The 15,499-nt window shown below is 41.5% G+C and overlaps 1 long non-coding RNA gene across 1 annotated transcript; it reads right to left on the reverse strand.

The window, feature by feature from the left end:
• Window positions 1–2,616: 2,616 nt before the first annotated feature.
• LOC108938532 (uncharacterized) lies at window positions 2,617–5,734 on the reverse strand. The gene is made up of 3 exons (XR_001966423.1): window positions 5,682–5,734; window positions 5,258–5,367; window positions 2,617–2,657 (listed from the first exon to the last, which is right to left on the reverse strand). It is a non-coding gene; the product is annotated as an uncharacterized LOC108938532 (long non-coding RNA).
• Window positions 5,735–15,499: the final 9,765 nt, after the last annotated feature.

Genomic DNA, 15,499 nt, shown 5'->3' on the forward strand with positions numbered 1-15,499 from the left:
GCAGGGAACCACAAGGTCTGTGGGTTTCCAACGTGTCATTAAAGTTAGCCGATTAATTCAGGTCTTCTTCCAGAAAGGAAATAGGATCAGCTGGCTCTGCAGGTATGATGCATTTGGCACCAGGGAATCAATACAGTCAGGGCTAGATTTTGAAAAAGAAAAAACAATTATGAAGAAAACAGTAAAGTTTAAATATGAATAACTTTAAATGGGGGTATTGCAGAGCTATGCAAGAGTGTCAGTTTTGTAACCTCAGCAGAAATTTATGCTAAAGTGGCATAAATGTTCGAATGCTGAGCACCGAGGAAATCACTAAGTGAAGGAAGTTTAAAAAGAACTTTGTCCAAATAAATATTTTTCCAGTATAGATTCAATAACTGAGATAATGTCAAATACCTCTACGTACTACCTACCAAGTAAGAAAATATTTTCTTAGTTTTAATTTCAGATTTTTGCTTTTCCTCAATTATATCTAAAAATTTTGTCATCTTACTTATAAGGTGACACCTAGACCTGTTTTTAAGCGGAGGAGGGATATTCTTGCAAAACACATCATTATTAAAAATTTATTTTTGTGGAAACTGTTGAAAATTAAAAAAAAAAAACAGGCCTCATTATGCTGACTTGATCACCATCTAGAGATTGAAGGATCGATTTGCAGAGTAAAAAAGACATAGTTCAGTTCCTACCACTCTCTTCCAAATATGAGTCTTCATGTCCCTCTGAAAATTGACTGTCCATAATGTCTCCCTATCTTTGTAGGAAAGGATCCGGGGGCAAAGAATCTTTAGCATGCATTTCTGTATGCCTGCAGGACCAGAGCAACCAACCTGGAACTTGGCTGGTCTTGACTGTTTACATACCAATACAGTACCTGTGTGACTGAGCTTTCCTGTCCTGTTGGAACGTATATTGCTCTTGTGGCAATTATTTCCAGTGCTTCTCAAGCTTATTCAGCACCTTAACAATAAAAAAAAATGAAGTGGCATCTTTCAACTCCACATGTTTTATATCCATTTGTGCAGAATTCCTTCTGATGGTGATTCCAGTCCCAATCCCTGCTACTGCTGTAATACTCTTGAGAAAATTCTTATCCTGCATTACTCTTGTAGAAAATACAGCTACGTAAATAAGATGAAGCATTGTAATTCGTTTAGTTAAATTTGTCAGCTGAGCAACAGATTACTATTTATTTACCATTAACCTTTATTTAACAGCAAGGTTGTCCAAGGCACCTTACAAGGTCATTTGACATTACACATTTATACAGTGTATTACACAGATTTACACATTTATACAGTGCATTAAGTAGCTTCATCAAGGTTACTACTGCAGGATGGGGATTTGAACCAGGAACCCTAATCATGAGTGGCTATATGCTACCTATGTAATTATAAGGAACATAGTTAATAATAACAATAATAATAAATCTTTCACCTTCTGGTGATTTATACACCAATGCACATGACTACAACAGACTTTAAGTTTAATGACACGCAGCATATAAAAGATAAAGGCTGGTCATTTTAGTACACAAAATAGCTTTGTTTTATAACTCGTAAAACTCTTTTTGTTCCTTGACAACAGCTTTTCAGTGCCAGATTTACCACAGATTTTCTCCACATATTTCTATTGCCGTTGAAGGTCAACAGTGTTTTTTCTGTTTTGCTGTATTGGCAGGATATAAAGTAACTGCAGGAAGAGAGTCCAACATGGTATACAATACAGTACAGGCCCCCAAGTCTTTTTCATGATGATAAGATTCCATAAAGAAATTGAGGCAGCTGACAGAACAGCGGTTAGAACCACTGCTTTCGGACCCAAAAGGATGCAGGTTTGAATCCTGCCTACTGTTGTGGTACCCTTGAGCAAGTTACTTATGCCAAATTACTCCAGTAAAAAAAATATCCAGCTGTATCAATGGGTAAATGATTGTATGTAGCTTAAGATTATAAGTTTCTTCCAAGAAAAGTGTTTGCTAAATGAAGAAATGTAAACAATTTCCTTTGCTCACACCTTCACTAAAACATTCAGCTTATGCATAAGTATTTGAACATATACACATTAACTGAAGCAGTTAATAACTAAAGCAGAAGTATTTTGGCCATTATGACAGTGCTGCAACAATACACTACCTGCTCTCTTAAGATAAAGTGGAAGTGCAATAGTTTAGGCAAACAGCACTGCAAAAATAGAAGTAACTGATGCATCAAGGTACCATAAAGAATGAGGCTGGGTTTACATGAAAAGAGGGAAAAAGTGGCAGGTTTTAAGCATTGTAGGAAACACAGCTGGTGCATGAAGATAACAAAAATGTACACACCTTATGAGGTGGCCAGGTCTGTACACTGCAGTGCTGTGTTCCAAGAAGGCAGATTGCATCACTTGTACTTGGGGGTAACGTTCATCCTCCAGTAACGTTCATCCTCCAGTACCTCCCAACTTCATGATATTCTTGGCTCTTCAGTGTTTTCTAATGTGTTTTATTGAATATTGAATGAGTTATTCAAAATGCCTCCTAGGGATTATGATTTGTCCTGCTTGTGGCATTTATACAGCTTGATGTTTCCTGAAATCTCACAGGCTAAGCATCTTTATGAAGGAAGTGACAGGGGTGTTCATCCAGAGATTCCTTGACTGATCCACCGCCTGGTGGGCTGTTAGGACAAATACAGGCATATTCTGTCACTTAAGGCATTAGTTCTTTTGCAGAGCAGAACAGAACAAATCTAAGTGTGAAGCAATTCTAGCTTCAATTAAGTATGATGTTTGCACCATAATTTTACTGGAGACTGAAAGCGTATTTTTCAATACTGTGCAAAGAAATTGTCAGCAGCAGAGTGACACTGAGCTGCAGTGACATGTCACAGTTAAAAGAGCTTTCTGGCTTTAGGATGTAGATTTGAATTTGGTGCAGTGGCAAAAAATAGAAAATATCCGGATTACTATATTTCAACTCCAAACTATTTTAGAAGGATCATCCAATTAAAGTGTGTACCAATTGGATGCTATAAGCTTACACCAGTAAGATATCAGGAGCTGGTGCTTGGATCCCTGCTAAAAATGAAGAAACCAGAAGTGTTTGGCTTTCCTTATGAGACAAATTGAGAAAACAGGCTGAAGTAACGCATCAATAATAATCACATCAGTATTCATCCACGAGCATCATCTCTATGCAAGGCTCATAAATCCCAAATGCATATAGCCACCTTTCCATGAACTCCATCAGCAAAAAAACATCCAGAGGCAGCAATCTCACGCTCAAGCCAGATGCAGGACATGTAAAGAGACAAGGGTCTGGGGGCCAGCCATTGGGTGGCAGTCCCCAGCAGGCTGTCTGAAAGGAGATGTCTGTAAAAGCTGCGGCAGGAAGTGCCGCGTGGCCAAGAGCCGTGCTCCCCCAGCCGCCCACCTGCCAAATTGCTATAAATCGAGCTGTCGCTGTGGCAACCACGGGCTCCTGCTCTGCTGCTTACCTCTGCTGCAAATGAAATCCGCCACCTCTTTGGACAGACATGCAGATGATTGCTACAGTCTCACACATAGCCCAGGCCGCTCAGAGGTATGATGGGTGGCGGAGGGAAGGTGGCGGTGCGTGGGGGCTGATGTACGTTTGTTGTGGGAGATGGTGATACTCAAAGGAGATGAGGGGGGTGAATGGGGTAATTCAATTTAGGGTTTTGGTCTTTTTTCAGCAGTTTAATGCTTGCATTTCAATGCAACCTACACAGAGGTGCCTCCGAACACTGAAAAAAACTGTGCACTTGAAGTCAATTAAAGCGGGGGTCCGATGATGCTATAGCGTAATTAGTTGTTCCACCAGGTCGGGTCGATCATTGTTTCACTGCAATTGAATGTTTTGTACTGAAGTGAGAGGGAAATGTGCTATAATTTATGTCCCACTGAGAGCCCAGCAGGAGAAGGGCTTAGCCCCCCACCTATTTTAAAATATGTTTGAAAGTGCTGCGCTGAGTCCTCTAAATTCATTTAAATTTGCATGTCTAAATAGTGACTTTCAGCTGTGATAAATAATTTCAATTTTGAGAAATCCACATGAAAGCTGAAGTTTTTGAGTAAATTAATCTGCATTGAATACAGCTTCTTCTTTTGAGTGGGGGGGGGGGGGGGGGGGGTGCAGTTCTGTAAGGAAATCCATCTTGACATTTTCAAACTAACTGAAACTGATATCTAAACCATCTAGACATCAGCATTTTTGTCATAGGATGGAGCTGATCCTATAGAGTAGAGTAGAGAGAACAGAGCAAAGAGAAGGGATGTGCCCCCTTTTAAAGCAAAACTTTACCAGCACAATTAATTAGGCCAAAAAAACCAATTCAGACACGGCACACCAGCATTGCTGACACTCCATTCCATGCTTTCCTCTATCCAAAAGTCATGCTTTCTTTTCAGGCAAGCTCCCTGATATCTGTACCTTGAGCAGCCCACTAACAGCCAGCAGCTAGTCTGTATTATCCAGGATCATTGGCATGTGGCAGCCATGAGGGAGGTATCCATGAAGTTCAGTCTCATGCAATGCCTTGGTTCTGCCTTTTGCCAGCTCAAACAACATACTGTCTTTGCGTTACCTTTATTTATTTAGCAAACACTTTTCTCCAAGATGACTTCCAATGATAGGGGGTGTGGTGGCGCAGTGGGTTGGACTGCAGTCCTGCTCTTCGGTGGGTCTGGGGTTCGAGTCCCGCTTGGGGTGCCTTGCGGCAGACTGGCGTCCTGTCCTGGGTGTGTCCCCTTCCCCCTCCGGCCTTACGCCCTGTGTTGCCGGGTAGGCTCCGGTTCCCCGTGACCCCGTAAGGGACAAGCGGTTCTGAAAATGTGTGTGTGTGACTTCCAATGAACTCTATGTGGTGTTATCCACCCACTCACCTTTTTCACCAAGGTGACTTACACTGCTAGGTACACTACTTACACTGGGTCACTCATCCATACATCAGTGGAACACACTCTCTCTGTCACTCACACACCATGAGGAACCCAAACAGCATGTCTTTGGACTGTGGGAGGAAACCAGAGCACCTGGAGAAAACCCACAGAGACACAGGGAGAACATGCAAGCTCTACACAGACCGAGTGAGGATCGAACCCATGTCCTCTCACACCACCCAAGCGCTGTGAGACAGCTGTGCCGCCATCTGTCTCCTTCAGAAATATGTTATCTTTGTTAGTCAGTGCTGACAAGGCTGCATATACTTTTCAACTGAAAAACTGAAGTCAAAAACTGAAAATGACTCACTTTTACCTTCTATCGCCATACAGGCAAAGAACGGGACCATTTTCTTTTATTACAGGAAATGTCCATCAGTCTTCCATTCACAGCTTCTCCAATGTGGAGTTGCAGTGGTCCAGAGTCTGGCCCGGAAATATAGAGCATGAGGCAAAGTACACCTTGGACAGGATGAAGGTTTATCACACAGCAACAACACACTCATTCACTCACACATACACACGCTACGGGTAATTTAGAATCAGCCATAGGCCTAAAATACATTTGTGGACTGGAGGAGCAAACCAGAGCACCTGGAGGTCTGAAAAACAGTGATGTTTACATTTTATAGAGAATCTGTGAAAATGTAGGCTATTGCTAGGAATTCACAAAAAAAAGAATGGTATTTCAGCATCCTATATTAGAGGGTTATTTTTTTCCTGGGGTCCTATATACTTACCTCTACATCTATCTTCAGACACAGCTCATGCAGTACATGGTAACAGTGATGCAGAGTTAAACACTGAAACAGAAGTAAAAAGATGGGTAGACACTGGATGATATGCCAGGTCATCACAGGACAATCATACCCATACAATTAAAATTCAGCTATTCACATTAATGTAATTTTTTTAATCTGCTAGAGGAAACTTGGGGAAAACATGAACAATCTGCTTAAATAGAGCCATATTCAAGCTCAGTTAAAGATCGGGAGCTTTGAGGTACAAATGTTACCAAATGTTACCACATCGGCACCCTGTTTGTTTACATTTATTATGACATTCTATTATGCGGATTTTGGGGGGTGCGGTGGTGCGGCAGGTTCGGCTGGGTCCCGCTGTGTGGGGGTCTGGGGTTCGAGTCCTGTTTGGGACGCCTTGTGATGGACTGGTGTCCCGTCCTGGGTGCGTTCCCTCCCTCTCTGGCTTTGCGCCCCGTGTTGCCGGGTGAGGCTCCGGTTTGCCGTGACTAGGACTAGTGGTCTCAGACTATGTGCAGATTTCTTCAGAGCTGTCTTTGTTACGTTGCTGATATTGAACCTTGGATGAAAGGGTGTAAACCTGGAGCAGACAGTCTAAACCAAGGCCTGAAACAGAGTTTAGGTTTCTTTGTAATTGTAATCACTAATAATAGTGATTTCTTAGTGTGGTTTCTTTTCTTTTTAGTCTGTTTCTTTTGTGTTTGTTGGCTGTTCATTTTTGTTTCAGAGTGAACAGTAATACCACATGAATCATTCACATCAATTACCTAAAGGCTAAATGGTGAGTGACTGGGAGATTCTCAACATAATCAGCAAAATACTAGGAAAAGCAACAAGAAAAACTCTGTAACGATTTTTTTCCCCTTGCCTTACACACAAATTGTTTATTTCTATTGGAGGAAAACCTGGTCTCACACATTATCATTTTCATGTCTGTGGAACTCTGCAGTGTGCTTTTTTGCAGATCAGAGCTGGCCAGTGACTTGAAATCCACTGGGGTGAGTTAAACCAATAAGCAGAATGTGGAAAAGAAATTAGCTGTGCAAAACAAATAAAAGATTCATTTTGATCCTACTGGCACTACAGCTTATATTTTCGATCTGGCATGACTGCGAGACCACACGTCTGTAGTTTAAACCAATGGCGTGGCATCTGCAGTTTCAAACAATGGCATGGACTTGTCAGCAACCCATTATGCACTATTTGTTTATTTTTCTTTTTGGAAGTCGTCACAGACAAAGCAAATAATCCATATCACCCACCGTTTTCCTAGAACAGTTTTGGGTCAGCTTTCCTGTCGTGCTCACATAATTCTTCTTTGGGGCGAGTTAACGAAGCGCAGAGAAAAAGGGCACTGCAGAACTCAGTGTGTGAAATAGTTGAGAAACTATGGGCTGCTTTTTGGAAAAACCAACGAGCCAACGAGGATGCCACGGGGAGCAAAGTGAAATCACCCGCATCCCGTATGGCTGAAAAAATGCACATCGGCAAGATAGATCACTGCTAGCCCTGTGTGCACAACTGCACACAGTGTTCGATTTAGCATTTTTTTAGTTGCATGAGCTTGATCTTGACAGTCATGTCGCCCTGACCGAGAAAATAACCTCAAGCATTTAAGGACTAGTTTTGCATGGAAAATCTGAAACGTTGCCCGTGCCAATGACAGAGAAAGGAAGTCTGGGTGGGATGTTAGTGCATTTTTTGCTGCTGAGCACATAGGTGCTTAGAGGTGCAATGAAAATGATGGCTATTAGTGGGATTAAAATGCGAATGCATGCTATTTTGTCAGGAAACTTTTTGAGTAGAAGAACTGCGAGGAAATTTTAATTTAGCTTTGGTTTGGACTGTAGTTCTCTCTTCTGCCACCAGATAGCATATGTATTTCTATGTTTCAGAACAGCACCTGAGCATCACTGTGTGATGTGCAAAAGAGCCTCTGCTGTACATAGAAGGTGAAAACAGCCAGTGCCCATCCCCATCTTCTTGAGCCCAAGTGAAAACTGAATGAAAATGAGCAAAAGAGGGAGAGAGCTGTGGTGGGAACAGTGCAGAGCCATGCAGGAGTATACTAAGAGGTTAAGGTTCTTAAAGAATTTCAAGATTATTTGTTTAGGAATAGTTGCTGCCAACAGGAAAAGTAGATAATTACAAAATGTAAGGTTAGAAACATTACTGTGGTTATGCTATTGGATTTATGATCAGTGATTCTCAACAATGTGCTGCCCAGGAGAAAACATATTTTGTCCATTCATAGTGGTCCAATTTTAAAAAGCAAAACGTAATACACGGCCAGTAACTTGTAATCGCGCCCTTGTTACCTACCATAAAAAACAGATACCTGTTTAAAATATATTCTATCTTGCGCTTAAATTAATGTGATGCTTGGTCATCAAGATCAGTAGCTGTACCTAGTCTTTTGTAGTTGGTCTTACACCTTAAAAGTCATAGCTAAAATACAGCTCCAAATACCATTTACAAGAACTATAAGATTATACGTAAAGTGCTAATGAGAATGTAGGAATGTACAATATCATACTGTCAAGGCAGGTGAATGGGAGAGCATGTCAATGCTGAAATGCTGTTGCTTGAGGAATGGAAGGGATTCAGAAATTCTGACTAATGGAGGGAAATTGTTCCACTGTACTGTGGCCAAGGTCAAAAAGGATTTAGACTCTTCAGCAGTAGTCTGGCTGTTATTCATTATTACTGCTAATGCTTCAGATGGACATGTGAGCAGGCTATATTCAAAGGTAAATTAATAAAAACTAGTAGCAGTTTTGCTTAGTCATAGATTAAGGAAATTTTGGTTGAAACACTAGGGTTTTCTTGGTAAGAAAAAGCGGTTTACCATTGCCTTAATCGACATGTCTTTGGATTGTAGACACTGGAAGAACACAAAAGCTCCATACCCCCTGAGCTGGACTTGAACCTATACCCAAATGCACAGCACAGGCACTGCAAGGCACTAGTGTGACTCATTGTGCCAATATGTCACTCCAGTAAAAAAAAAATATGTCACCAAAAATGGTCTCAGATTTTTATCATTGCAAGCAAAGTTCTAGTTTTTCTTGCTCTCTGATTGACAAGAGGATTTTTACTGTCCGTCTGAATACATGTATAAGAGGGAGATAATCTATGAATAGGACTCTGTGCGAGGAAGACTGAAAAGTACAACAGGACTCCACACACACAAACACACACACTGCCTGAACCACTTGTCCCATACAGGGTCGCAGGGAGCCAGAGCCTAAGCCAGCAACACAGGGCGTAAGGCTGGAGGGGGAGGGGACGCACCCAGGACGGGACGCCAGTCCGTCGCAAGGCACCCCAAGCGGGACTCAAACCCCAGACCCACTGGAGAGCAAAACCCAGTCCAACCCACCGCACCACTGCACCACCGCGCCCCCTGTACAACAGGACTCCCTAGAGCCCAATATACTGTGGGTATAGGGACCACTTTTTCAGCACCTTCCAAACAAAGTCCACATTAATTAAAACTGGAATCGTAGTCCTTGTGACCAAGTCGAAATCCAACTGTGACTCAATTTTGGTGCATATCCCAGTGGTGAAGACACTGTGTTTGAAGCTGTGCAATTGCAAATTTGGATCCCAAGACGGGAAGTACTGCTGTACTTCTGCAAGGTATTCAGCAATGTGTGGATAACAGGCAAAAAACAGGAACCCAGAGGCACAAGGTCCAAGCTTTGGGCCACAACACATACTGAGAATGCAAATCTGGTGTCAACAGTCCACACATCTAGTACTGTAAATATTAACAGGCCAAGCTTCAGACCCAAAATCAGCTGAAACCAAAGCTTGAGAAACTAAGATCTGTGCACCTTTTCAGATGCATCAGTAGCACACAATGCAGAAACAGCAATTATATCACCGGGAACAGCCTATAAATTATTTCATTCTCAACAAAAGAAGTCAAAACATAATCAAAACAGGCAGTCAAATATTCCAAATTGCCGTAGCATTATCTAAAATACCTTTTTAACTTCAGATAAAACCAAAAAATTAATGCCCTGTAATTCAATATAGTGTAATTTAATTATATTCACCATTGAGTCATATTACATATGCATTCTTCTTATTATTAGAGTATTACTATTATTAATAATAATATAAAAATTATTATGCTCTATTAGTAGCTGTGGTTCTCAGGCATTGGTTTTTTCTGCATTTCTGGAAGTAGTTAAATGTTTAATAGTTTAGTTTAACACCACAGAGATCATGAGGGATGTGTTTCTCGTTGTGTCCTTTCCCATCCAGGCCAAAAGGCTCCTGCTTTGGGGTCTTCATGATCTCTGCAGAAATGTTTACTTCTACTTATTATTTTAGTGCTAGTGATACATGACAGCACTGATTCTGGAAACTGTTTAATGTGTCGTGGGTGTTCCTCTTGCACGCATCTACAGCTGCAATCCAATCATGTGTCCGCCGGAATCGAAGGATTTGCTTGGAATGTCAACTGACCACTTCATTTTTCATGAAAGACAATGTGATTCAAGAGTAAATCAGATTTCAGAATGAAGGCTAGGCGACTATCTTCAGATTCAAAAGGATATCATAAAACCCTGTTCGAACACCAGTAACAGTAATGTGAAATATATGTGCAATAATGCCACATAATTGAAAACATTTTAATTTCGCTATGTTGTTCCTCTTACTTTTTTGTGAGGACCAGTGATACAGAGACATTTTAAAAACAGTGGGCATCTGCAGGACTCCATGTACTGACACATTTGTCAGATTTGTAGTTGGTCTTCCCTCAGATCTTTTGCAACGGTTTTTCTTATCTGTTGCCTATGAATTATGCAAACCAAATTTCAAAGACTCTACATGGCTCAGTTCAGCAGAAGTCTGAGGTTGTGACAATGAACACAACGGCTAATTGTGCGGGAGGCAGCGGCAAAATTAATGGCAAAATGAGATGAAGCACAGAGGCGCGTGGCCTTGAAACACTGAGGATTTGCAAATTTGCTGGAATGAAACAGGAAGTTTGACTTCACCGGCTTGCTTGTCTGTTAGCAAATATTTAAACAAATTCAAAGAAATGCAAATTATTAAGTCATACAAAATATTTCTGTGGCACATAAAATAATATCAGTAGCCACAAAAAAACTTGCAACATTACTGCCAGCCTAGAAAGAAAAAATAAAAACAACAGAACATGATTTAAACCAATACTTTGTCTCCTGTAATATGGTATTTTTATCATTTTAATGAAAGGGAAATACTGAGCTATGTGCGGAATAAAAAAGGTAATAGTCCTTTTTAAATTAATTAAATCAGTAAATTAATAAAAAGTACTGTAATTAAAAAAGGTGCAAAAATTGACATTTCGGGTGCAATATGCAAATACTTAGACTGATCAAAGAACTGCAAATTCCCAGGGTGCTGATGCTAGACTGGTCACCCTCAACCCCACAGTAATGTCCTGAGAATACTGGGTAACAAATGAATTGCTTCAAACAACAAATTAACTAAGTGAATGAAGAACCAGGGCACACAGCTTAGATCCTTGAGGGATGGTGCGCACCTGGGTTTCAACCCACCAAAGATTTTAATTACACAATGAAATCAGTAAGACATTTGATTGGATTTTTGGTTTTCTTCCTGAAATTACTGTAGTAATGAAAAGACTGATGGAACAATGTGAGGTCAGCCTTGTAACTACAGCTCCAGGCTTACGTGGGCACCTCACATGCCTCAGACTGTCACATGAAACGGTTTCTCTTAAGAATACTGTTAAAAATTTCAAGTAATGTGTAGAATAAAGTAAGAAACAATCTCTCCCTCTGTGATTTAAATTACCTGTGTTTGCACACTCACTCATCTTCAAACAATCACATGTTCGGTTTTGGAACCTTTGTTTTCTCTTGGTTTTGTCCATTTCTGTTTGTGAAAATATTCCCAATAAATTCTGTATTTACAGTACAAATTATATCTGATATCTGTCAGGGTCATTAAATAGTTAATCTGGTTAACAAGTGAAATATTCCATTCATTCTTCAATAATGCTAAGTCTTCATGAAATTTCCAGGCCCTCTTTTGTTGATATTGCTGGATCAGGCCTGGATCATAAAGTGCTCACACAGCAATCTGTGATCACTGCATTGCTGTGTGGGACCATTAATTATAGACTGCTCAATGAATGTACACCAGACATCCTTTGTAGAAAGTCATAAAAGCTCTGGTTATCCACTGTGACAAACTTCTGAACAAAGACAGCTGAACGTTCCTGTAGTGGAGAAAAGTAAAGAGATGCTCTACCAACAAGACATGAAGACAGCTGTTTTCAGTATTTGAGATATTAAAATTTTAGTTGCTTTTACTCAGCAGTTTGGTATTTAAAAGGTCTTACTGCAGTCTACTAATTACCTCATGTTATTATTATTATTATTATTATTATTATTACTATTATTATTATTTAGCACTGTTCTGCTACAGCAGGTTTGGCCTGTACCTGCTCTCTGGTGGGTCTGGGGTTCAAGTTCTGCTTGGGGTGCCTTGCAACGGACTGGCATCCCGTCCAGGGTGTGTCCCCTCCCCCTCCAGCCTTACACTCTGTTTTCCCGAGTTAGGCTCTGGCTCACCCACTCAGGACAAGCGGTTTCAGTCAATGTGTGTGTGTGTGTTCTGCTATAATTGATGATGTCTCAATGGGGGCGTGATGGTTTGGCGCTCCCATGGAAGACTGCTGATTGGTTACGCTGTCAGCAGCCAACATCCCTGGTTTAAAGGGTCTGGCTGATGGAGAATCACATGGACTCACCTCCACAAACTTTGCTGCCTCCCAAACTCTGCAGACCAGCCCTGAGCAACACCTCCAGTCCCAACCCCAGAGACATTACCATCCTGCAGCCCAATACCAACCCAGGCGGCTTAACCCACAGGCCCCACCCTTGGTTCAATGTCAAAGGTCACAGTACTGGCACTGCACAGGACTGGATTATCTCATCTATGACCGCTGCTGTACCAGGAAAGCAGGATCAGCCACACCAGAACCCCTCAAACCACTCCCCCTTCCCCCAGCACTACATAAGGAACACACATGCAGACAGAGCAACACAACATGAGTAACAAGAGCAACATAACACCAGAAGCAAGATTAAGTCAGTGTCTGCTACACTGTAGTAAGTGCCAAGAGGGGTCATCAGCATGTTCATGATCCATCAGAGTCCTGCTGGGGTCATAGTGATATGACTGACTAGAGAATATCTGTTTTTTTTTCACTGCAATATACAAAAATAGTGGTTTGTTTTGAATTCTTGGCCCAGGTAAGAACCGATCAGTGATGCTTACTGTTAACCCCCACATACAGTTTCTAGTGGTTCTGGACACAGATTTTTGCAGGTTTAGGATTGTACTGATGTAACATAAGTCAGGCATGCATCAGCCTGATTGCCCAAATTGCCTTCCACTGACTACAAATAACATATAACCAGTAACCCTCAACATCGAAGCAATTTTAGCAACTTTCCAAACTAATAGCAAGGATCTACTGCTGGGCACCGCAACTTCAGAACCCCTCCTACTGTGACTTGAAAAGGTTAGCAATTTCTCACTCAAGCATTTTTGGACAGAATGTCTCCACAATATTGGTGACCAGGTCATGAAAACTAATGGCGATTTAATGAATCCCAAACAGCCAATAAGCTTTCTGTATTTCTGAGAGCTGAATTACAAACTTACAGTGTTAATTGTAATAGAAAAGAATGAAAGGTGACACAGTTGCTTATTGCTTAATAAGCCTTTTCAAAGTGGCCCACAGTAATCCAGCGGCATTGTCACTGTGGGCAAGATAAGCCCCTGTGCACCTGCAGACACAACTTTATTGGGTAAGAATCCGTGGTGACATCCACTATTGGTGAGCAGAATGTCCCTACTTCCAGAGAGTGAATACTCCAGCTATCCTCAGTGCCCTACTACAACCTTTTCTATTCATGAAGGTCACCTTTGAGTGCATCAGCATGGAACTCATCAATCAATTGGAGCAGTCTGCAAGAACATCGCTTCGCCGTGGTGATTTTAGACTCATCTACATGATATCTGGAATCATTGGCACTGCATAATACTGAAGCAAACACTATCACAGATACACTGTTCCATATGTTTTCACATGTGGGGATCCCCGAGGAGATCCTTACCGATCAGAGGACATCCTTCATATAGTGCACTTTGGGCACGAGCCAAGAGATATTTTGAACATCATCGAAGAGAGCTGGGAGGAAAGTCCCATCTCCAGCAAGAATAAGGTCCAGTATATTCTAGACCCCACACCGCTTGTGCTGAGCAGGGTTGCGGTGAACCGGAGCCTAACCTGGCAACACAGGGCACAAGGCTGAGGGGGAAAGGGACACACCCTGGACGGGATGCCAGTCTGCCGTAAGGCACCCCAAGCAGGACTCGAACACCAGACCCACCACAGAGCAGGCCCCGGCCAAACCTGCCGCACCACCACACCCCCTTTGTTCTGGACCTTTGAGTGAAATTACATTCCCATAGGCAAATCACCAGCGAACATTTACTCTTGCCTCAGGAACACCAGACCTCCTCTTATGACAAGAACTGCTATGTAAGACAATTTTAGACAGGAGACAAGGCCTTTGTTCTCTTGCTAATTGCTCATTCAAAACTGCTTGCAAAGTGGCAATGGCCCCTTGTGGTTAGACAGCATTTTGGCGATGTCCACTACGTAGGAAACTGCTCAAACAGAGGCAGCTCCTGCAAGCTATATTGCATCAACCTCCAGAAAAATGGCAGGAAGCAGAAGAAGCAAATGCTTCCATGGCAACCCTGACAACAGACATTTTACAAGTTAAGTCCTGACATTTCTGTGTTCTTGTCTAACTCCTCCCCACTCTCTGTCAAAATAAAGGCTGATTTCGAAGATGTCTCACCTATGCCTGGTCACACTCACCTCATAGAACACCAGCCAAGAGCAGTTATAAGAAGTCACCCCTACAGACTCTCCCTCCACAAACAAAAACTGATGAAAGAAGAGCTAGAAAAAATGATGGAGATGAGAGTAAGAAGAGTTAAAAAGTGAATGGAGTAGTCCAGTAGTACTTGTGCTAAGAGCTTACGGCTCAAAATGGTTCTGCATGGATTACAAACAGGTTAATGTCATTGGCAAATTCAATGCATACCCAATGCGCTGATTGTGTGAACTTCTATATCATCTGCGGCCAACTCACTTTTATTCAATACTGGGTGTAAAAAAAAGTCTATTGGAAATCCCCATCTCAAACATCCAGAGAGATCTCAGCCTTTTTGACTCAATTTGGGTTGCACCAGTTTGTTCCCCTTCCATTTGGGCTTCGCAAGGCCCCCATTATATTCCAGTGACTTACGGACAAAATTTTTGACCTTCACGCAGCCTATTCAACAGCATATCTCGGCAGCGTCTTTATCTTTAACAATGACTTGCAGAAATAATAAATACGTACAATACAACACATCAGATACATCTCAAAGTCATCCTGAATTCGCTTAGATGTGCTAGACTCACAGTTAACCCAGAGAAGTGTGCCACAGAGGGCTTAACATAACAAACATTTAGATTTGTCCAGAAATTCACAATCTTACCATTACAGAAAATTGAAATATTTGGCAATTTATTATATTTGAGTAGATAGACTTTGGTCATTTTAACATTATTCTGACCTTCCACTTCTGAGAGAATGCACTTGACAGAACATATTTATGCTAAATACATCTCTCATTCCATATCTTGACTAAAAAAAGTTATTGTTTAGCTATGCCTCTCAGTGCTGCAAGTACATTCA

Source organism: Scleropages formosus, chromosome 17, assembly GCF_900964775.1.
Source record: "Scleropages formosus chromosome 17, fSclFor1.1, whole genome shotgun sequence".
NCBI lineage: Eukaryota > Metazoa > Chordata > Actinopteri > Osteoglossiformes > Osteoglossidae > Scleropages > Scleropages formosus.